Genomic DNA, 21,265 nt, shown 5'->3' with positions numbered 1-21,265 from the left:
TGTCGATGCAAATGTTTATACAAATTTAAAGTTGATATAAAACAGGCATGTAGGCATTGATCGATCGGAACGATCACCAAAATGATAATACTTTTAAATAACCGTACTCTAAAATAGTTGTGCATAAACACATTACAACATGTTTTCAGTTTATAATTGCATTGATTATGTACTTAATTATTAATACAACCATCTAATAATAGTGTTTCATAACATTGTTTTTATTTTAATGGTATTCCTTTATATATAACGTTTTAGTCTAGATCATAACCATGATTAAAATGTTGCACGGGTCTTTTGAACTATATTTTTAACAAAATGTACATATAGCATATGCTGATTAAGGGGAATTTATTGTAATGACCTTATAATGTTACTGTCCTAGTATTCTAAAAATAATAATTAAACCAAATGTAAAATCGTTCATGCGTATCAAATAATTAAGCGGTGTCGATATTAATATTTGCAAGGGTTGTAATTGCATACATTAATAGTTAACAGTCATCGGAATCGGCATGTTAATTTACAATATTGTTATGCCTGTTTTTGAAAAAATTGAATGTGTTGCCTGGTTACATTGCCTGTCTGTAGGCCGGTAATGTTATCAACTTATCTGTCCGCATCTCCAACTATTTCTCATTTCACTCGTTCGTCCTTTACAAACAACTGTATGAAATATCATTATTTCATTGGTTGGCGGAAAACAAAATGGTGTTATTGTCACAACTAAATTGGATTTCGTGTGTTAACGCCATTAATTTTCCTCTGTGTATAGAACATATTAAGAACTCAGCCATTAAGGCTGGCTGTTAATTCGCATGACTTATTCGCAAACAAATAAGGCGCATGAGAAATTGTTCGAAGTATGCATACGCATAGGATAATATTGACAGCTGAAGAAACAAGCCAATATTTGATGCACAGCATCATTGAAAAAAGTTCAGCCATGCACAATTTGAATGACATTTGTAGATATTTAATGGGCCATATCTATAACTGAATGTTTAGAAATCCGGAAGCTATAAGACTAATACGTGAGACTATATAAAAATAAACTTATCTTTGCAAATAGCGCTGTTATCATCCGACCATTTATTCCTACACACAGGAATTCAATTACATCAAGTATACACGAAATACTAGGCATATGTAAACATGTTAATTGACTGTGCATCATTTATTTATTCGTTTTTCGACATATGGAAATAAATCCTGAAACTGTAAGTCTTCCAACAAGTCGCTTTAAGCTCTAAAATCATAAAATAAAATAAAAAAGTTTGTAAACAAAAATTAATATATGTTTATATTTAGTTTAATAACGTTTATACACGATATAGTTTGCGCATAAGGTTTACAGTTATTTATTTGGAGTTGCAAGTCATTACATTTCGTACGCGTTAATTTCCACTCATGCTCTGCAAACCTCGGACAAAAGCATGTCACTCTGTCATAAAACAAACGCAATAATTAAATTATAAGAATGCATTTAGATTCCCGCTGGACCAATCCATTCATTCGCATTCGGTTCGTTTCTTGCCCAAACAAAAGCGCGAATAATTGACACACTTATACAGCTCTTCAAAATATGGATACCTCTGCATCCATAGACCTATTTGTCTCTTATCTGACGCATTTGCAGTTCTAGGTCAACGTTTGTGCAGCATGATCGACTTTCTGTTAAGAAATTCTCATTGAAAGTTAACCAAATACTGAACAGCTGTAAATAATCAATTATAAACAATATTGAATTACACTTAACAAAAAATCTTGAAATCATTTATATGTTAACTACGCACATATGCAGTTTAATTTAAGCATAAGTATATGAATTTATTAAATCTTTATTATACAATGTGTAATTATAAAGCTAACAAATATCTGTTTAAGCACAAATTGGGTTATTTTCGAAAGTATAGAACCCATAAAAAAAACTCAAAAGTATGCATCCTTATTTGGTTTATTGGAGTACAGCTGCTAAGAAAAGCTGACAGATAATAAATACTGTTGCCAAGACTTAAAATTAGGACTAAATGTAGGTAAGAATACATTAAAATTTAACAAGCTGTTCATAAGTACATTTTATTTAATCCATCGTTATATGTCGCGCTCCTTTTGGGGTCAAACTGAGTGGCAAATAAAGAATAACTTGCCTTGTAATTGTTAAACTCTTCGTAATGTCTTGAATTTGCGAACATAAAGTTGCTATCCTTAAACAGTATGTGCGTTTGATTTCAATTGCAGACTTAAAGATAAGTCCACCAAGCAGAGACTATACTTATGTGTCAGGTAGATGTGTGATGTTGCTCGAACTAAAAACACTAGCGATGTAGATCTATGACGCTCGTTGTAAACTAAATGTGTGTGTATTCATTAAAGAACATATATTGTTTACACATACGCTAAATACGAAAATACGTTGGATCTAGAAGATACAGTGAAATTATGAGTATTTTTGTGTTTCAATGGAGATAATTATATTTCTCATATTGCGGTGTTAGGATGGGGTATATAACTGTGATTGAACCTTATTTTTATGGGATGGGGATTTCATAGTATGTCTGCTTCATTCTGCATCGTAGTTAGGCGCAAACGCCGAAGTCTTCAATGAGAATATGTATCTCTGTTTGTATGTCTGTGTATCTGGTTGTTCACACATATGTTTCTCCATATATCTAAATAATCGACTGTGAACGAATATCTAGTAATAGATCCCGGAAAATGGAAATAACGTTGTTGTGAAATATAATTATCTCAATTGTTCCTATATGGCATAACAGAACATTCTGTGATAATCTAGTTATTAGTTATTAATCACCCACATATACGGGGTTTTAGGTGTTGTATATCAGTTTAACATGATTTAAAGGGATCTTTTCACGGTTTGGTAAATTGACAAATTGAAAAAAGTTGTTTCAGATTCGCAAATTTTCGGTTTAGTTATGATATTTGTGAGGAAACAGTATTACTGAACATTTGCCATGGTCTAATATAGCCATTATATGCATCATTTGACGATTTAAAAAACTAAAAATTATAAAGCGTTGCAATGCGAAACGATTGAATAATTGGAGAGTTCTGTCGGTGTCGTTTAAATTTGTGAAACTACGAAGATTACTTATATAACGTATAAAATACATGTTTGATTGGCAGGATAGCTCAGTTGGCTAATGCGTTTTTACTTCAGGTTTCCGGGGATCACTGGTTCGAGCCCTGCTGCGGGCAACTTTTTTTCTTTTTTAAATTTTATATTTGATTTTTTACTGGAGCTTTTAAAATTTAATGTTTAGATTTATCAATATAAAGCATTTAATGACATACTTCAAAACATGCCAAAATCTGTGAAAAGGCCCCTTTAAGTGCCCTAAGTTCACTGTTTTCAGTTAATGTTGAGGACAATTATCTAAAGTCAGTCAAAATATCATTTTTACTTTAAAACGTAATATCACATAGTTTTGCGAAGTTGAACATAATTGTTTATTTATTCAAAACATGCCCCATTATTTTAATGTTTGGTATATAATAATAGTTTTAAATTCAAGTAATCACTATCGCAAATATTACTAATGCGAATGCGCGAATGTAAACATGCGACGTTTAAACAATAAATTAATGATAGATGGAGCCATATTGGATACAGTTAACATTATTAAAATATATCAATATTTTCAATAGCAATCCAAATTGCCAAATATATATTACGTATTACATTAATTAAGAATCTAGTATATTTTTAACACATAATAGCTCGTTTTATCGATCAAAAGTAAGTTACTTTATCTCCTCGGTTTAAAAACCGCTTTGATTGCTTTGATATAGAATTTCCGAGTGCACAATAAAGTCCTGATCCACTGCCTGAAGGAAATACCGAAATAATTGTATCGTTCCGATCAATCGAATTTTTCCGATGTTTAGAACCGTTTACGCTATGTGAAAAACTCTTAAATCATTTAAACATGTGGACCAAACTATTTCATCACTTTGTTCCGAATTCCGATTATAAATTGCCACGTTATGAAGGAAACACAACGAATAGCGTAGAAGAGGTTAGAAACAAGCAAATTCGTTGAATTGATATCCCCCGGCAATATGCTTCTTGACACACAAGTATTATATTTGACACTAAAAAAGCATTTTTTCAAGATACAAAGGGCCATAACTCTGTTATTAACTGATGGTGTACAATGCCATTTGGCGTGCATCATCCTGTTATACATATATAAACTCATACCAAGTTGCAATGAAATCCGCCAAAACACTTCCAAGATATGGCTCCGGACGGACGGACGGACGGACGGAAAGACGGACGGACGGAAGGACGGACGGACAACGCCAAAACAATATCCCTCCGCCTATGGCGGGGGATAATAAACGCAACTCGTATTTAATATTCGATAAAGAATTGTTAATACAAATGTTTGTACAAGAAAAATTCACTTGAGCCGAAATTGGTATGTGTATGATGTCATAACTACCAATACAAATTATGTCCCGTTGACTGCAAAAGTGTACGGCATTGATTGTTCATATTTACTTCAATATGTGTTTTTCCTCTTGCAAAAGAAGCATCTTCATCGACATCAATAACACGCACGGGAAAGCACTTTATTGTCCCTTTTGTACTTCAGATATGAAATCAAGATTTCAAGTACATGTACTACTATAATGTCAGTGCAAGCAGCGCACTCGTTAACGTTCGGTACATTCCGTTATTAAGTATTGGTGATCTCGTGAAGATACGTCAAAGCTCTCGCTTAACATTCTTTATATTCCATTATTATGAATCGGTGACCTTATAGGGTTACATCAAAGCTCTCGTTTAACATTCGGTACATTCCGTTATAAAAGATTTGTGACCTTGTTGAGTTACGTCAAAGCTCTCGCTTAACATTCGTTATATTCCGTTATTAAGAATTGGTGACCTTGTGGAGTTGCGTCAAAGCTCTCGCTTAACCCTGTAATATTCCGTTATTAAGAATTGCTGACGTTGTGGGGTTACGTCAAAGCTCTCGTTAAACATTCGTTATATTCCGTTATTAAGAATAGGTGACCTTGTGGGGTTACGTCAAATCTCTCGTTTAACATTAGGTACATTTCGTTATAAAAGATTGGTGACCTTGTGGAGTTACGTCAAAGCTCTCGGTTAACATTCGATACATTCCGTTATTACAAATTGGTGACCTTGTGGAGTTACGTCAAAGCTGTCGCTTAGCATTTGGTACATTCCGTTATTAAAAATGGGTGACCTTGTGGAGTTAAGTCAAAGCTCTCACAATCCTATTTGGAATATTTTTACTTGTTGACGCCCCTATAAACCTATTTTATGAAAACAAATGTTACAATAAAAAGCGACACATCAAGGACGCTGTATGATAAAATTATGATTTTTAAGTAATTATCAGAATTTAATAGTCAACGTTATGTTACTTGCCTTGGTGATTCTCTGGGCTAAGGGCGCATTTGACAGTTTTCTAAATCATGAGGACCATATTCAAGATAACTAACTTAAAACCCAAATAAGTTCTAAAGAGTTTTGGGGAAAACCTGTTACTGAAAACAGTAAAATACATTGTATAGCGTCCTACACTTGAGATTAAACAATGGCATATTTTTTAAATGGTCGACATTCTTATGACATTCCTTTAATTCTTAGCAGTGTCTTTATTAACCGAACACGACTGCCAACAAAAGAGTTTGAACTTTAATAATACAACAATTAAAATAATCTGAAATGCTGAAGTACCTTTGATTTTCAAAAGTAGTTGCGATTTTATTTTACAAGATAAAACAAAAACAAAAATAAGTTCATAATAAAGAAAAATATTAAATCTGACAATCGAAACAATGGTTATTTATAATAATATTGGACTTATTTATATGGGTTTTAACATTTTTAATTAAGAACTATTTTTAATTATCATTAAGTAATTCAACAACTGTGTCGTGTAATTCTACTTCGTTCTCTTAAACATAATAGCTACTCACACGACAGAACATTCGAGAACCGCTCTTACGTCAATGTGTTCAGATAAATGCAGTATATCCAATTATCCCGATACAAATATGTTTGCACAGACCATCCAACGGGATGCAATTAAATCCCCGCTGCAAGAAAGAACGTTGAATGCATTCTGCTAGCTACTCTTATAAAGAAAACGGGGAAAGTAAGCATGATACCAAGAGCTCTTAATAATTCGGTGATGACCGTTACCATGGATACGGTTAATTTGTGACAAATGATCACAGAGGCGATATAGAAGTCAACTTAGTATTGAGGAACCTGCCATTGGACCGTATGACAAAGTATGCATTGCTGTCATCCTGATAAATAAAGCGTATAGGTGAGTTTTATCATAAACCATAGGTAAGGTCTCTTTAGGCGCAAACGTATTTGTTCACTATGCATAGTTTTGTTAAGGCCGGAAGGTAAAACATTATGTCATAAAACATGTATAATGTTAAAAATAAACCGACTTTTTTTTTAATTAAGACGTACAAACGCAAACAAATTTTAAAACTATTATAAGTTAAACACTGAGTTTATATTTAACAATATTAAATTACGCATTTTTTAAATTTACATGATGTATTATTTATAACAGTTCGTTGGTGTGCAAACCATTTTATATAGCTTATATGACAACTGCGGATGGCTAATAATATGTCAGCTTAGTTTATGTTGTATTGATACAAGTCAATTTATATAAGACAATTCTTACACAAATGGCGATATTCAATCACATTGTTAGACAAATTAATCCATTTCTAATTTGTTTAAGTAAAACATGGTGAATCCGGATATTGCGTATGTTAAACACGCTAATTACTATTAAAATAGGATCATTTAACATGAGAATCGTATAGCCAAGATATCCATAAGTGACCAGCTCAGAATGGTAGCAATAGAAATGTTAAAGATATCTGTGCGCAGCAGTATTATATTCCCCATTATCAATCTGCGTACATATAATTCCCTGCGTATGGTATAATGACATCCAACCTTCAGAAGACTCGATGTTTGTGCGTCATCCTGCGTGGAATGATAATCTCAATGGGAATAGCAAGAGCCGTCTTTTTCAAGCTTCAAAACATGTCGAATTAAATGGAGAATTTCTTTCTCTCATTATGATTTATTTATTTATGTAGGCTGTTTAAGACACCAAAATGCCGGTCACTAACTGAATTTGCGCACATACTATAAATCCTTGTCTATACAACGTTCGAACCGCAAAAGGAAATTACGGACATTTAGTTTGCCATATACATATTCGTTGCTTGGCAACGTGCGAATTGATTTAAACATTGCGCTTTGAAAATAAAACGTGGTTGCACGTTCATTAAGCAGCTTGTTTGCATACTGACGATGGATTCCAAGCCTATGACACTAAAAATATAAATGCAGATGAACAGTATGTTATAAAGTATGTAAGACTACATTATACATAATCAGCTATGCGAATTAGTAATATGATTAAATAAAATTTAAATCATCTAGAAGCATATGCAATATTGCTAATTCAGACGTTTTTTTCAGACGTATGCGTTGTTTTTTAATAAAGTATATGTAATTGTTCAACGTTTAAATTATATTTATGTATATCTATATATTATTTATTTATTTATTTATTTATTAACTTATTTATTTATTTATTAACTTATTTATTTATTTATTTATAATACATATAAAAATACATATGTTGTGTACTTTTGAAACGTTTATACTAGTTCGTCTTTAAAAAAAGAGTGTTACAAAATCAAATTATCTTAATGAATCAAATTTCAGAAAGTTTGCTTCCAGACCACCTATAATTTCGTTTCGTCTAGATGATCTTAGTGAGGGATCATTGAACGAAATCTCAGTATTTGATTAATGCATTCTTCATTTGTAGTATCAATCCTAGACGATTATCTATATATTAATGTATATAATATCACAAAAAAATATATATATAATAGGGATTGGAGAAAATACTTAAGTGACATTCCAATTAAAAATATTGTTTGAAAAAAAAACGAGTATTGATTGTTAAATGCTATTATAAAAATGTTCAATCTTACAAACGCGATGACAAAAAGGTACGTTTCCTGATTGCTACAAATACCACTATAATTCGTATTTCATATTCATCTTTGAAAAAGAGGGTAGATAGACCATTTTTGAAAACGAAACTTGATACGTGTGTCCATCATTTCTCACGTTATTCGTGTTTTCATAACTATTCATTAGGTATACGTTATTTTATCTAAGCATATGACCATATTCGCCATATATTTCAAAACTGTACTAAATTGAAGAACTTGGTTCGTAAAATGCAAACATTCCTTTCATTTAATTTGTAATCACAAATAACAAATGACAAAAAATAATTCCATTTTCGGGCATAATATTATTAAGAGACATCGCTATTTATTATTTGCATCGAGTATCTATCACATCACATCCAATCAAATAAACACATAAAAGGCATATCACTAGAACCTGATGAAGATATCAAACAGTCCCTATTTGCTGACGATGCAACTTACTTCTTAAACGGCAATTACGATTCTTTCCATAACCTAATAGAGTCACTTACCATTTACGGAATGACATCGGGTCTTAAACTAAACAAAAGTAAATGTACTGTGCTACGAGTAGGTAAATTAAAACAAAGTAATGTCATTTATAAAAAAGAAATGAAATTTAATTGGACATCCGATGAAGCCACAACGTTAGGAATTACTTTCACAAATAATGAAAAGGATACAGTTCTTAAAAACATACTACCTAAATTACAGAACTTTAAAAACTGCTTAAAATCATGGCATCACCGTAAACTTACACTGATTGGAAAAAACACGGTATTGAAAACGTTTGCACTTCCTAAGTTAATTTATGTATTCACAGTTCTCCCAAATCCACCAAATGATATTATTAACGATATAAAATCAGCAATATTTAATTTCATATGGGACGGTAAGCCTGATAAAATAAAACGAACTCAATTAATTCAATCTGTAGAAAATGGAGGTATCCAATTAACGAACATTTACTCATTCTTGAATGCAATCAATTGCAGCTGGGTTAAAAGATACCTAGATAATACCAATACGAGTAAATGGAAATTATTCTACCAGAAAATCCTAAAAAAATATGGTGACTCCTTACTCTTTGAATGTAACACCAGCAATACTATCTTACATGAAATTGCAAAGGAAAACATATTTATAGCTGATGTTCTATCAGCATGGAGTGATGTCACTCATAACATAGAAACCAAAACCAACAGTAAAACAATTTTATGGAACAATAAAGACATAACTTCAAACAATAAGACGTTTTTCTATAAAGATTGGTTTGAACGAAGCATTAAATATGTCGACCAATTATATGACTACAGAATTAAAGATTTCTACTTGTTTGATGATATATGCTACATATACGGAATACCTTCAAATAATTTTATGAAGTACTACACACTAACCAAAAGTATATCCCATACATATTAAATCTGAAATCAATACAAATAATACACCATGCACTCAAACAATATTCGTAGAAAACATACTTGGAAGAAAAAACAAAACAAATAAAATATTTTACACACTACAAATTAAAAACCCTACAGAACACTCCAAAATCCAAAATAAATGGCAAGTCCTTTTCGGAGAACATGAACTTAATTGGAAACACATATTTACCATGCCATATAAAGCAACTATTGAAAGCACACTAAGAAATTTTCAATATAAATACATCCATAGAATTATAGCTACAAATAAATATCTCTTTAAATGCAAATTATCTAACACAAATATGTGTGACTTCTGCGGTGAAAACATTGAAACTATAGAACATCTTTTTGGAGAGTGCAAACACATCCAGCCTATTTGGAATCAATTAATATCTTTTCTTGAACAACAGCAACTAAACGTCAAACTATCTTTCTTAAATGTAAGTTTCGGAATTAACTCATTGAAATCAATAGACTATAATAATATAGTGAACTTTATTATTATATTGATGAAATATTTTATCTTTAACATGAAGTACAAAAAACAAGTACCAAATTTTAATTGTTTTGTCCATAGTCTTAAACTAAAAATCCAGATTGAGAAAGAAATAGCCCTCAGTAACGACACATTACAAATCTTTGAACAAAAATGGAATCGGATTAAATTCTCATAATGTTTTTGTCCAGTTATATACATTTCACTCTTATGTAAGTTTATCTTTCTAATATAGTTTTGTTTATTTTTTTTATTTCAAATTTTCAATCATACAAGATCATTATGAATATACAACAAAACACACAAGTCCAATATGCTTTCTTCCGACTTTATACAACTCATCATTTTCATAACTATTCCTCTGTTGTTTTTTTTCTTTTCTCTCTAATTTTTTTTTATATATTAGCATATCTTGTATAACATGTCTGAACTTTATTGCTTTGTACAATCACTATGTTGTATGATCATATACATGTATACATTGTATGTATTATATTGAATAAAAAAAAAAAAAAAAAAAAAAAAATTATTAAGAGACATAGATTAAGTTTCGTTAAGTTTTATGCCGATCTGTGAAACTGGGACGTACTCAAGTCTGCATGTATGCCGCGACACTATGTCTTTTAATTACATCGTTTTTTTGGTCGACTTGATGTTTGATAGGAATAATCATTTAATTAAATGTCGTAATACTGTCTGCAATCCGCATTATACGTCGGTTCACATACATGAGATATATACGGAGATATCTTATTTGAGAGTTATTTTACCTAGTGATGCTGAACAGAACGCATAGAAAGAATTTAGGTTCAATGACATTGAGATAAGTTTACAGAATCTCTGATGTTATTAAGATGTATTACAAATGTAATTTTCAATCGACAAAAACATCAACATGCATAAAGACGTTAAAGGATATTTTAAATAATTGTGCAATTATATCCTATGCTTGTAATAACATGTTCCCAAATGTTGAAAAGAACCAATTGCTTTCTGTTCGTTTAATAATAATTAAACTTCTTATATTCAGAAGAAGATATGATAAAAAAAATACAGAAGGGAAAAAGGGAACCGTGTTTTAAGTTTTAGGCAAGCGACCATTTGCATTTACAATACAGCACAATATATGCAACATTGTAGATAAAAAGTGACCAAAGTATGATACAGATCTTTATGGCTTTTTAAAAAAAAACATTGCTTTAGTTGTATGGAAAGTATTGCAGATGCGAAAGTATTTAATTAATTCGACAAAAATGATAATAGAGTAAGAAAAACGAAGTAGAGATAGAAAATATTCCATTTATTGAAAATTAATTCGTAAGGACATCAACGGCACCGTGTTTTACACCTTGTAATACACTTTATTAATTTCTGCATGTGCGTTTCTTTGCTCACACCTTACAAATTTATGCATTTACAACGCTCGCCGTTTTTCGGGACATTGGCAAATTTTCACGATCGTTTCGTTGTGTGGAACACAGTATGTGGAGATTGCCGTTTCTATGGATACGTTTAATTTCTTCTTAACAGTGACGGATATTCTCAGAGGTAGTAACGAGAATACAGAAGTGTCAACTTCGTATTGCGGCATCTGTCTTCGGGCGGTGCATCAAACATTAATCATGTCTCTATCAGTCGAAAAGCGAATTAACTATGTAAACGACCAACGCACGACTGTTCTTTTGAAGGAAACGAATCTTTCTATAAATTGTTTTGTCTGGACACCATATCGACTAAAATACAAAATTTCCAGCATTGGCATTTGTCAAATAATAACTTTTAATCGTTTAACTCATGTTTGTCATAGCCTGAAAAGTGTATTTACCCCGTTCAAACCAAGCATCGGTAGTGTGTATTCCGTTTACATCCAGCGTTTTCGAATCTTAACGCTAATATTTGTAGTGAGGGTTGGCGCATATCGTTCATTATGATAATTTAATAAACACTATATAATAATAGTATAATAATAATGCTATGGTGTCATTACACCTTGGCATTTTGCGGTATACCTTTTTATCGCACCTGTTAATCTTAACTACATTATTATTTTATTGTGTGTGTCGGAGGCTACCCGTGTATCGTTGTGTTTAAAGTGCAGACACATGTTTGGGAATCTTCGAGTGTGCGCACCGCTTGTTTGTTGTACAACAAATGTACGACCATGTGTATCGATTACTTTACGTACTGCTATGTGCCTGAAGTCCAAAATCCTAAGGAAAAGATCTAAGACAAATATAATGGAATCTACATTATTTGTATTAAAATGTGACGCTGTGTTTATAAACATTTCCACGCAAATGAGGCAAACATTTAGTAACAAACCGACAGTGACAAATCTGTTGTTGACTTTATAAATCATTTTGTTATCCATTGCCTTTAAACGTAGAAATATATTATTACCTCTGAGCCTGAGTCCTTTTTCAATAACAGCTGACAAATTGTAATGTGCAAAATTGTTGAAACTGTTTTTTTCCGTTTAAAACCCTAAAATCATCCCTATATTGAATATTATTCATTCTTTTTTTCGTATTGAGCGCATTCGTTTTTTAACCGCGCATGCGCTCATCAAAATATAACCTCTCTCTCTGTGTGAAGGAAATAATGCCTGTTAACACTACAAACAAATAAGAATCATCTATGCATTATATATACTAGATTGCCTGCAACCAACGTTTGATCTATGCCATTTTGGGCGTCAACACATGATGTCGATTTATATCCTCCGGGAAATATCAGAGGCAGTCGTTTTTTCAGTCTTCAGTGCGTGACCAATTATAAAGACAGGGCAATATAAGATCGACATCTTAATGTACGATTTTTGTAGTCTTCACAATGAAGGCAACTAAATGAATTTGCTTATTTTACAAATACTTTATATTATATATTCAGAAAAATGAAAGTGGTAAAGAAATACATCTTAACGAATAAATAAAGTGTACAAGCATGCATTCGAACAGAATTTAATTGTCAACACAAACTATACTCCTACTTGTGTTCTCATCCTTTCTATACTGCTGAACCCTCGATAGTAATTGCGTGTTAACGTTGACTGTGTATTTGGCGTAGGAACCAAGCATTGTAGAGCGTAAACATAGCTTAATTTCATAAATGCAAACAATCGTTTTCAGCAACGTGAACACCACTAACGTTTCCAAAACATGTTAACGTTTACAAGGTGCATATTGTCTTAAGACATTGTGTTTCTCTTGATAAGTTCCAGAAATAACGGTGATAACTGCCAGGTAATATCTTCATACAAAGATATCGCTTGCAAATTTTCAGTTTTGCAAAGTAAAGGTTTAAATGAAGGCGTTTAACTTAAATATTCGGAGTTCATGTATTAAGAAATTTATTTATTTTTTTGGCCAAAGAAAGAAACATGAGTTCATGTATTAACAAATATACATTTTTCACCAAAGAAAGAAAGAGACCTCTTCGAGAAACAACAGAGAGAATACATAAGCGGATTTAGGTGCAATAATGAGGCCAGTGTAAGGAAAATACGATGCTTGGATAAATAAATGAAATTCAATGTAGATAAATTCTGCCAGTTTTTTCTGCCAGAAACAGAAACTATAATTTGCATTATGTTTAAGCTCATTAATAACAATGATTGTTATGGTAAAAAGATTAAAATAAATGTATTACAATATTATAACATGTATTAAAACAAAATTTGGTGTATTTTTAGAATGTCTTACATCAACAATAGAGGCAGGATATTTGAATGCCAACATTGCCTTCTAAAATATAAAGGCGAAAAATCTAAAGTTTTTGATCATTTTTACAAAAAAACACGTCGCTTTGGACAAATTTCCATTTTATTGTGCAATTTGCAATTTTGTGTGTGCTTCCGAAGTTGTTTATATCGTCATGTTAAAAAATGTAACTTTTCTCCACATGAAGCAACTGTGCGTGCCATGTTGGCTAATAATGAAAACGTAAGTGAAAAAGCTTTATTAATCAAAAATGTCAATCCATGTGTTCAAACTTCCTTGGACATTGTTCGCTTTTCTAAAGAAGATTCGTGTTTAATTTAAATTAATTTTTAACAGTCGTCGTAAGTCTTCAGACGTTTTGAAATCTGCAATGGAATCGTCGGGCTTAAAAACGAACTCCATTCACAGTACCCCTACTGTTGACATTTTGCCCGAGATGTTAGGTGAACACGATTTGTAACCTTTTGACTTTTCAGAATCACCCTTACATTCTTACATAAAAGTATTTTATGTCCTACAAAATCTCCATGGAGTGTATCTTCCATGTCTTCGTCTTCTTCATCGTCGACGTCAACTTGTGACACTTGCATAAATGCTCTCAAATCTGAGGTTCTTGAACTGAAATCAGCGGTTCATACGATGGGCTTAGCGCTGGGCCAATTAGTTGATGACCTCCGTGAGTTCAAAGCGTAGAAAAGGGCTGTTGTTCCAGCTGCTGTTGTTCCACCCATTCAAAATGGATAGGAGAAGGAACCAGTCATTGTTCGAAGGCCAACAATCACTGAAAGATGACATTACCAGCCATCTCCTGCGAGTTCACGTGGTCGAGGGTATCATCCTTACCGGCAACAAATTCGGAAGCCACCACTGTTCCCGCCAAAGCCAGTGAATTTTTGTTATCGCGCTGACGTCACACACGGGGCAGTAACTTAGCGACGGTGAAAACAATGCCATAGATACGGTCGATTAACAACGCTGATTGAGCTATCTCTGCTGGCATTTCGCCAATTGCATTCCTATTTGGAAATAATAAGTAATTAAATGTGCTGTAATTGGTGTTTGAAATGTCTTTTGACTGTTATAAATGGTTAGATTGCACTTCGAAAGCCCAATATGACCAGAAAATTAAAATATTTTGACTAAATGAAATATCCGTATAAATTACATACGGGATGTTGGAAAAATGACCCGACCAAATGGCCAATGTTGGAGTACGGCGACATTCATATCTTTCTCATTGAGACAATAGGTAAATAAGTGTATTCTCTAATAATGGGAGTATCATTGTAGATGTTGATGTAATTAATATTGTCGTTCTTTTAGAGTTCATTAATATTTATACATTGTATATTTTTACTATGTCAATTCATAATAATAACGCGAAGCTGGAAAATTAGTAGGAAAATCTGGTAGACCTACTGAAAGCCTGAGTTGTGTTATCAAAATCAAGCTTTATTTACTTTATACTGATCTGATTTATAGTATTTCTTTTATTTTGGTGCATTATCCGTTTACATTGTGATTAGCATGCCGTCATTATGACACAAGATTGGTTTAATAAACGTGACTTACTTACTAATTGTCTATCGTTTTTACGTTTTTGATTAAATCAAATTAAAACAAATAAATAGATTTAATTAATTTTTCAAAAAATAAAAAAAACGTCAACCTGTAAGTTCGCACTTTCTTAAATGACAAATCCATTAGAGCTGTAAGTAAATAGGAAGTAAATACTAAAACTGCAATACTCAGCCCTGTTATATATCACTTTTTGTCCCTGACATGTGTTGTTTAAACCAGTTGATTGTTATGAGTATGAGTGACAAATATATAAGATTTTTAACACACACATCTATGTAGATTTTTTTTTAATTATTTACCCCCGTTGCTGTCAAACGTAATTTCTTGTTTTTATGATGTCGTTCGTTTGTTGCCGTAACATTTAATCTTAATACGGTCTGTAGGAGCGATTTCTGGGATTCGGAATGACGTCGTTTGAATAAACCGATTCACGCTAGATACGTTACTTGTGTTTAACGTAAATTTTATAATTATTAAATGCTTTAAAAAAATTATAAATTAATCGGGCTAGTATCTTTACGGTGTAGAATTTCTGATAATCTTAATTGGACATGACTTTTAATTTGTACAATATGTAACATATCTAATTTAAGCAACTGTTAATATAAGTATATCGGCGTTAATTATTCAACCAACTGACTGCTTAATACACACAGAAAGAGAAGAAGACATGGTGGCATCATCAATCGTGTTTAATGGCGCTATCATCTACCACCCAGTGTGGTTTATGACACTATGCTGTTAGTTGTCTGGATAATATCTGATCAAGACGAGATAATCGGTTTATGCAGAACAAAGGGGCAATTAAACACCGGAATACAAAGGCTTACACGGTTTTAAGATTGATGCAAACAATCAAATCAAAAATATTGCATTTAATTAAATCTAAGGTATCAATGTGTATGTTTTCCCAATTAAATACCTATATGGTTAATGTATATATATGTTGTATATTTGAAATTGATATATTTATTGTTTGTTTTTAATCTAATTTGTTTCAGTGAAGTAGAACAACTTGTTTGCATGTTGAAAAAAATCTTAATTTAATCGTTTAAATATATAAATAACGATCACGCTCTATTTCTCAATGCAATAAAATAGCGCAGCGCTAAATATTGTTGTTACCGTCGTCAAGGGGCACGTAACTCTAACTGACGCAAGTGCCCGGATGTTGCGATATTATAAATACTCACATTAGATTTTGATGCAGCAAAAATTTTACACTGGTTTACTGAAAAACATAATTAACTACCATAAGTTACCTACTTGGTCATCTAAAAAAATCCCAAATTTATACCAATTTACATTGTAACTTACATGCATGTGTATCTAAAATATGGAAATAATGTCTTAAATCCGAATATGCAAATGCATCAAAAATTACAAACTTAGTGGTCGGGTTCATGCAGAAACAAATTCAATAAATAACTTGTATCTTGCCATAGAAACAATTAACGCACTTAAACATTAAATACTAATGAATTGTTAACATACCGAGTTTTGGTATCTCTCCTTCCATTACATGTAAATAATCTAGAAAAAAACAATTCGAAATTTGAATAGAAATTCTAACGGCATGGCTGGTAAAGGGAAGTAACTCTTTAAACCATGCAAACTGTGTAAAACACGGATCAGCAAAGGTCTTAATGCACTAAAGAATTCCGACGGTTACAACCATAATTGTCATTTTTTTGGCAACCAATGATTGATACTATGAAATGTGAAGTGAACATAGTCATTGTATTTATTAAAAATTTGCTGCGTTATAACAAGATTAATGATTGTCAAAGAATTTATTTAACATTTGATGTGTTGTTACTGTTGTTGTAGTTTTTTTATTGTTAATGTCGATGTTCAAAGGTATATTAAAAAAGAGCATTGGCTCTTTGCATTGTTGTAAAATTGATCTTTAAAAAGATTGGCATTTCCTCCAAATGCTTTAATCACTTTTGACATGCTCTGTTGTTTAAGATGATTGTGATAGAGGAGGAAACATACTAGTCTTATCCATGCTCAATTTTGATATATGTACTTGATTTGTTGTTATAAGTAAAATGTCATGAGCATTACAATGTTTAATATATTTGTTTAAAACCCTTGCTCATAACTTACTTGTTAGCATGTTTGTTCTTATTATTGTCACTTAGTTTTACAGCAGTAGGTGATAAGTATTGTTATTATCGGAATGTTATATATGCTGAATATTTTATCCATTTGTTAATTTGTATTGTATTAACTGTTCAATGTCGATAGTTAGACATTAAATTAATACATTTTATTTATTGAAAAGGAGATATTTATTGATTGTGATTTTTTTAATGATTCTATAAACTTAATAGTTTTGCGAGGACACAAATAATCTTAAGAGGGGGGGGGGTAATGTAACACATGTATACCTTAGTGGGTTGGGTAATGTTTATTTCCTTTTTGATATTAAACCTATGTTTCGAATGCTGTCTCCAGTTAAGCTATAGTATTGTATGAGACTCTAATGATAACAGACTTGAAAATTTACCTGGATTACCAGCTACGCGATTGCTTGAGTTTAAATCCAGAATTTTGTAAAGTTATTGTACACATGTTCACTTAGTGTAATTTAACCCTAGGTGGCGTTGTAGCTGAGAATGACGTCACTATTACGTAAACAATCTGCTGTCAACCGTTTTTATACTGTATTAATTTGTATATTTTATAGTACTTTTTGCATTAAAAATAGCAAATATGCAGGTAATTTATGTAGAATTATATATTATATTGTTAATATATAGTGAAATGTTATATTTTTCATTGAACAATCCAAAGTTATTGGTGATTCTGTCAGTCTTCTGCTGTTCACGTTCTGACATTCTAATATTTAGCAGAATTATGCGGTAACAGAATTTCTGAGAGTATAAAAGGCCGTGAGTTCTGAGTTTAAATCACTCTAACAAGAACGGTTGGGTCGGTAGGTGGTAACGCAAAAATATGAGAATAAAAGAAAGACAAAAACTTTAAAAGTTGATGGTTTGTAATAAACAACCTCATTAGAAAAAGATATAACATACAAATATAACAGAAAAACAGAAGAATTTTAACAGACAACTGGCAGAATTTTAACATAATTATTTACTTATAACTCTAACTTTTCTCACGTAATGTTATAATTGACATACATGTATTATGTTCATAAATGTGTGATATTATGGAAAAAAATCAATGATATGTTTGACAAAATTTACGAAAAGTGTTTATTTTTCACTTCTTAACTTAAAGAAATAAGAAATTTATGTTTTAAAATGACACGATTCGCTACCGCCTCTGAAGATATTTTATATTCACAAAAGTCGGAGTCGTGACAATATCAACAACCCGTTACATTATAATAAATAAAAGCATTTTTAACTGATTTGATTCATTAAAATGAAAAACAAACGCTAAACCGCGGATAAAGTTTACTATTAATAAATAATTAATATAATATATTTGCGATTAGCGCGAATGGAAATCAGTCAGTAAGTTATATTCCCCATTGTAATTGCAGTTTGCATATACGGCAAAAATTGAAATAACATAGCGAAAGGTCAGATTCTTTTCAGAAAGACTTTCCTGAAAAGTAGCTTGGTCGGAAATTATGTGTATTATTATAAATTTATAAAACTATTTCTAATTGCGTCCATTCGATGAGTATCGTGTTCATAAGAATTAAAACACATTTTAGCATGAACTATGTTTCATTCAATACCTGTTAAGAGGCAGCTTGAAAAAGGGTACTACAACATGTCATAAATGGTATCTTGTGCAAACCAAAAAAGGATAGCTTAACTTTCTTAACATTACTGTATTTGTTGTTGACTCTCGTAAGCGTAGATGCGCGAGGTATATGTATGTTTTCCGTTTGCAGTCGTATGATAACTGATCCCAATCAATACGGGGAAGTATCGAAAACAAATATCATGTAATTCGCAAAGTCATTAAGTCATGCAATTTCATTAGGCTCGCCTTACGTGAATTTTTCATTGGAAGTATGATAGGCTAGCGTGCACAGGGCTCGCACCATCCATATATGTGCATTTACATGGCCGCGGTAAGCCAGAACATGTAAATGCATTCTGATCACTGTCTTTCATGACAAAATGCTGGATATTGGCATTTTATCACGAGCTCTTCATTGTGTGAAACTCACTTTGTGTAGATTTCCGCTTCCATGGATACGCTTAATTTCTTCTTATCGGTGATGAATTTTCTCACAAGTAATGAACCTGAATGCAGAAGTGTCAACTCTGTCATCGGGCCTTGTCATCAAGCATCAATCATGTGTAAGGCGGTTGAATAGCACAAAACTATGTTTACTACTAACGCACTACTATTCTTTATAAGAAATTAAACTTTCCATTAATTATTTCTACTGGACAGCCTATTGGTCAAAATACACTGCATTTCGCATTAAATCAGTAATTGTTCATATCATTCGATATCATGATTAACTAAATACATGTATAATATAATAATAGTATAATAATAACTATATGATGCCAATACAACTTGCTGTATCGGACGGTGTGTCATACAAAAGAATTACTTCGATATCTCCAAGGTCAAGGTCAAGGTCACACTTTGAGTTCAAAGGTCAAAAATGGCCATCAATGATCTTTTTCGGACCATAACTATGTCATTCATTATCAGATTTATAAATTACTCGGTACATTTGTTCACAATCATTGGTCGGTGTGTCGTGCGAAAGAATTACGTCGATATCTCAAAGGTCAAGGTCACACTTGGAGTTTAAAAGTAAAAATGGCCATACATGAGCTTGTCCGGGCCATTACTATGTCATTCATTGTGAGACTTTAAAATGACTCTGTACATTATTTAAATTGTGTTCACATTCATTGGACAGCGTGTCATAGTAAAGAATTCAAGAGTTCAAATGTCAAAATGGCCATAAATGATAATGGCATACTAATTCTTAAAAATTGCCATAAATCCAATTCTCTGGTTTTGTGAGGACAGCCTGCAAAATATCCTGTGTCAATGCAGCATGTGGGGGTATACGTCACGTCTGTGACAAAGCTCTGGTTATGACTGCTTACATGTGTGGAACATGCAGAGTATGTTTTTATTTATTTGCTCGACATTGTGTTAAGGTCTGTGATAATGAACTCGCCGTGATTGATGGTTTTGTAACTTTTGAAACCAAACTTTCATGCACTACCATCTGAGATCATAAATTATTCCAGATCGGTGGTTCGTGGAATATGATTTATACTGGAACAAAAAAGGAACATTTTAAAGGTCAGGATATATAACCATTGATTGTTATATCGGAGATGTATAGACAGAAATTGTGTCATAACTACATGAGGCAATTGTGAAGATGTTCTGGGGGGAGTTAATAAAAGAGTTGAAACCCCAGTAGATTCACAGGAAAAAAATGTAGAACAAACACAAAATCTAGTCAATTTTGTTTAAATGTTAAAAACATGTATTGAAATGTTTCTTTTAGTGTTTTTTTTCAGCTTAGGTGATAGTCGCCCCTTTCATGGAATATGTTTTGTTCTTTACAACATTATTATTTTATTGTGTGTGTATGTAGCTACGCGTGTATCGTTGTGTGTTAAGTGCAGACAACTGCATGCGAATATTCGAGTGAGCTCACCGCCGGTTTGTTGTTTGCGCAAATGTACGACCATATGTATCGATTACTGTATGTACTGCTATGTGCATGAAGTCCGAAATCCTGAGGAAAAGATCTAGGACACAGATAATGGAATCTACACTAACTGTATTAAAATGTCAAGCTCTTTTTATAAACATGTCCATGCATAGGAGGCAAAGATTTAGCAACCAATCGACATTAACAAATCTTTTATTCACTTTATATATCAGTTTGTTATCCAGGGTATTTTACGTCCGAAACATAGAAAGATAGTATTACCTCTGTGTCCATTTTACTCACAGCTAACAGTTTGTAGTGTGCAAAATATTAGATAGCACAAAAT

The 21,265-nt window shown here is 32.1% G+C and overlaps 1 non-coding gene across 1 annotated transcript; it reads left to right on the top strand.

Moving 5' to 3' along the window:
• Nucleotides 1-20,407: 20,407 nt before the first annotated feature.
• On the top strand, nt 20,408-20,491 carry LOC127865347 (small nucleolar RNA Z195/SNORD33/SNORD32 family). The gene has a single exon (XR_008042603.1). It is a non-coding gene; the product is annotated as a small nucleolar RNA Z195/SNORD33/SNORD32 family (small nucleolar RNA).
• The last annotated feature ends 774 nt before the right edge of the window (nt 20,492-21,265 follow it).

The sequence above is a fragment of the Dreissena polymorpha genome, chromosome 1, assembly GCF_020536995.1.
Source record: "Dreissena polymorpha isolate Duluth1 chromosome 1, UMN_Dpol_1.0, whole genome shotgun sequence".
In the NCBI taxonomy this organism is placed as follows: domain Eukaryota; kingdom Metazoa; phylum Mollusca; class Bivalvia; order Myida; family Dreissenidae; genus Dreissena; species Dreissena polymorpha.
Note: the sequence above shows the minus strand (reverse complement) of the source record. Positions and strands in the feature narration are given on the sequence as shown.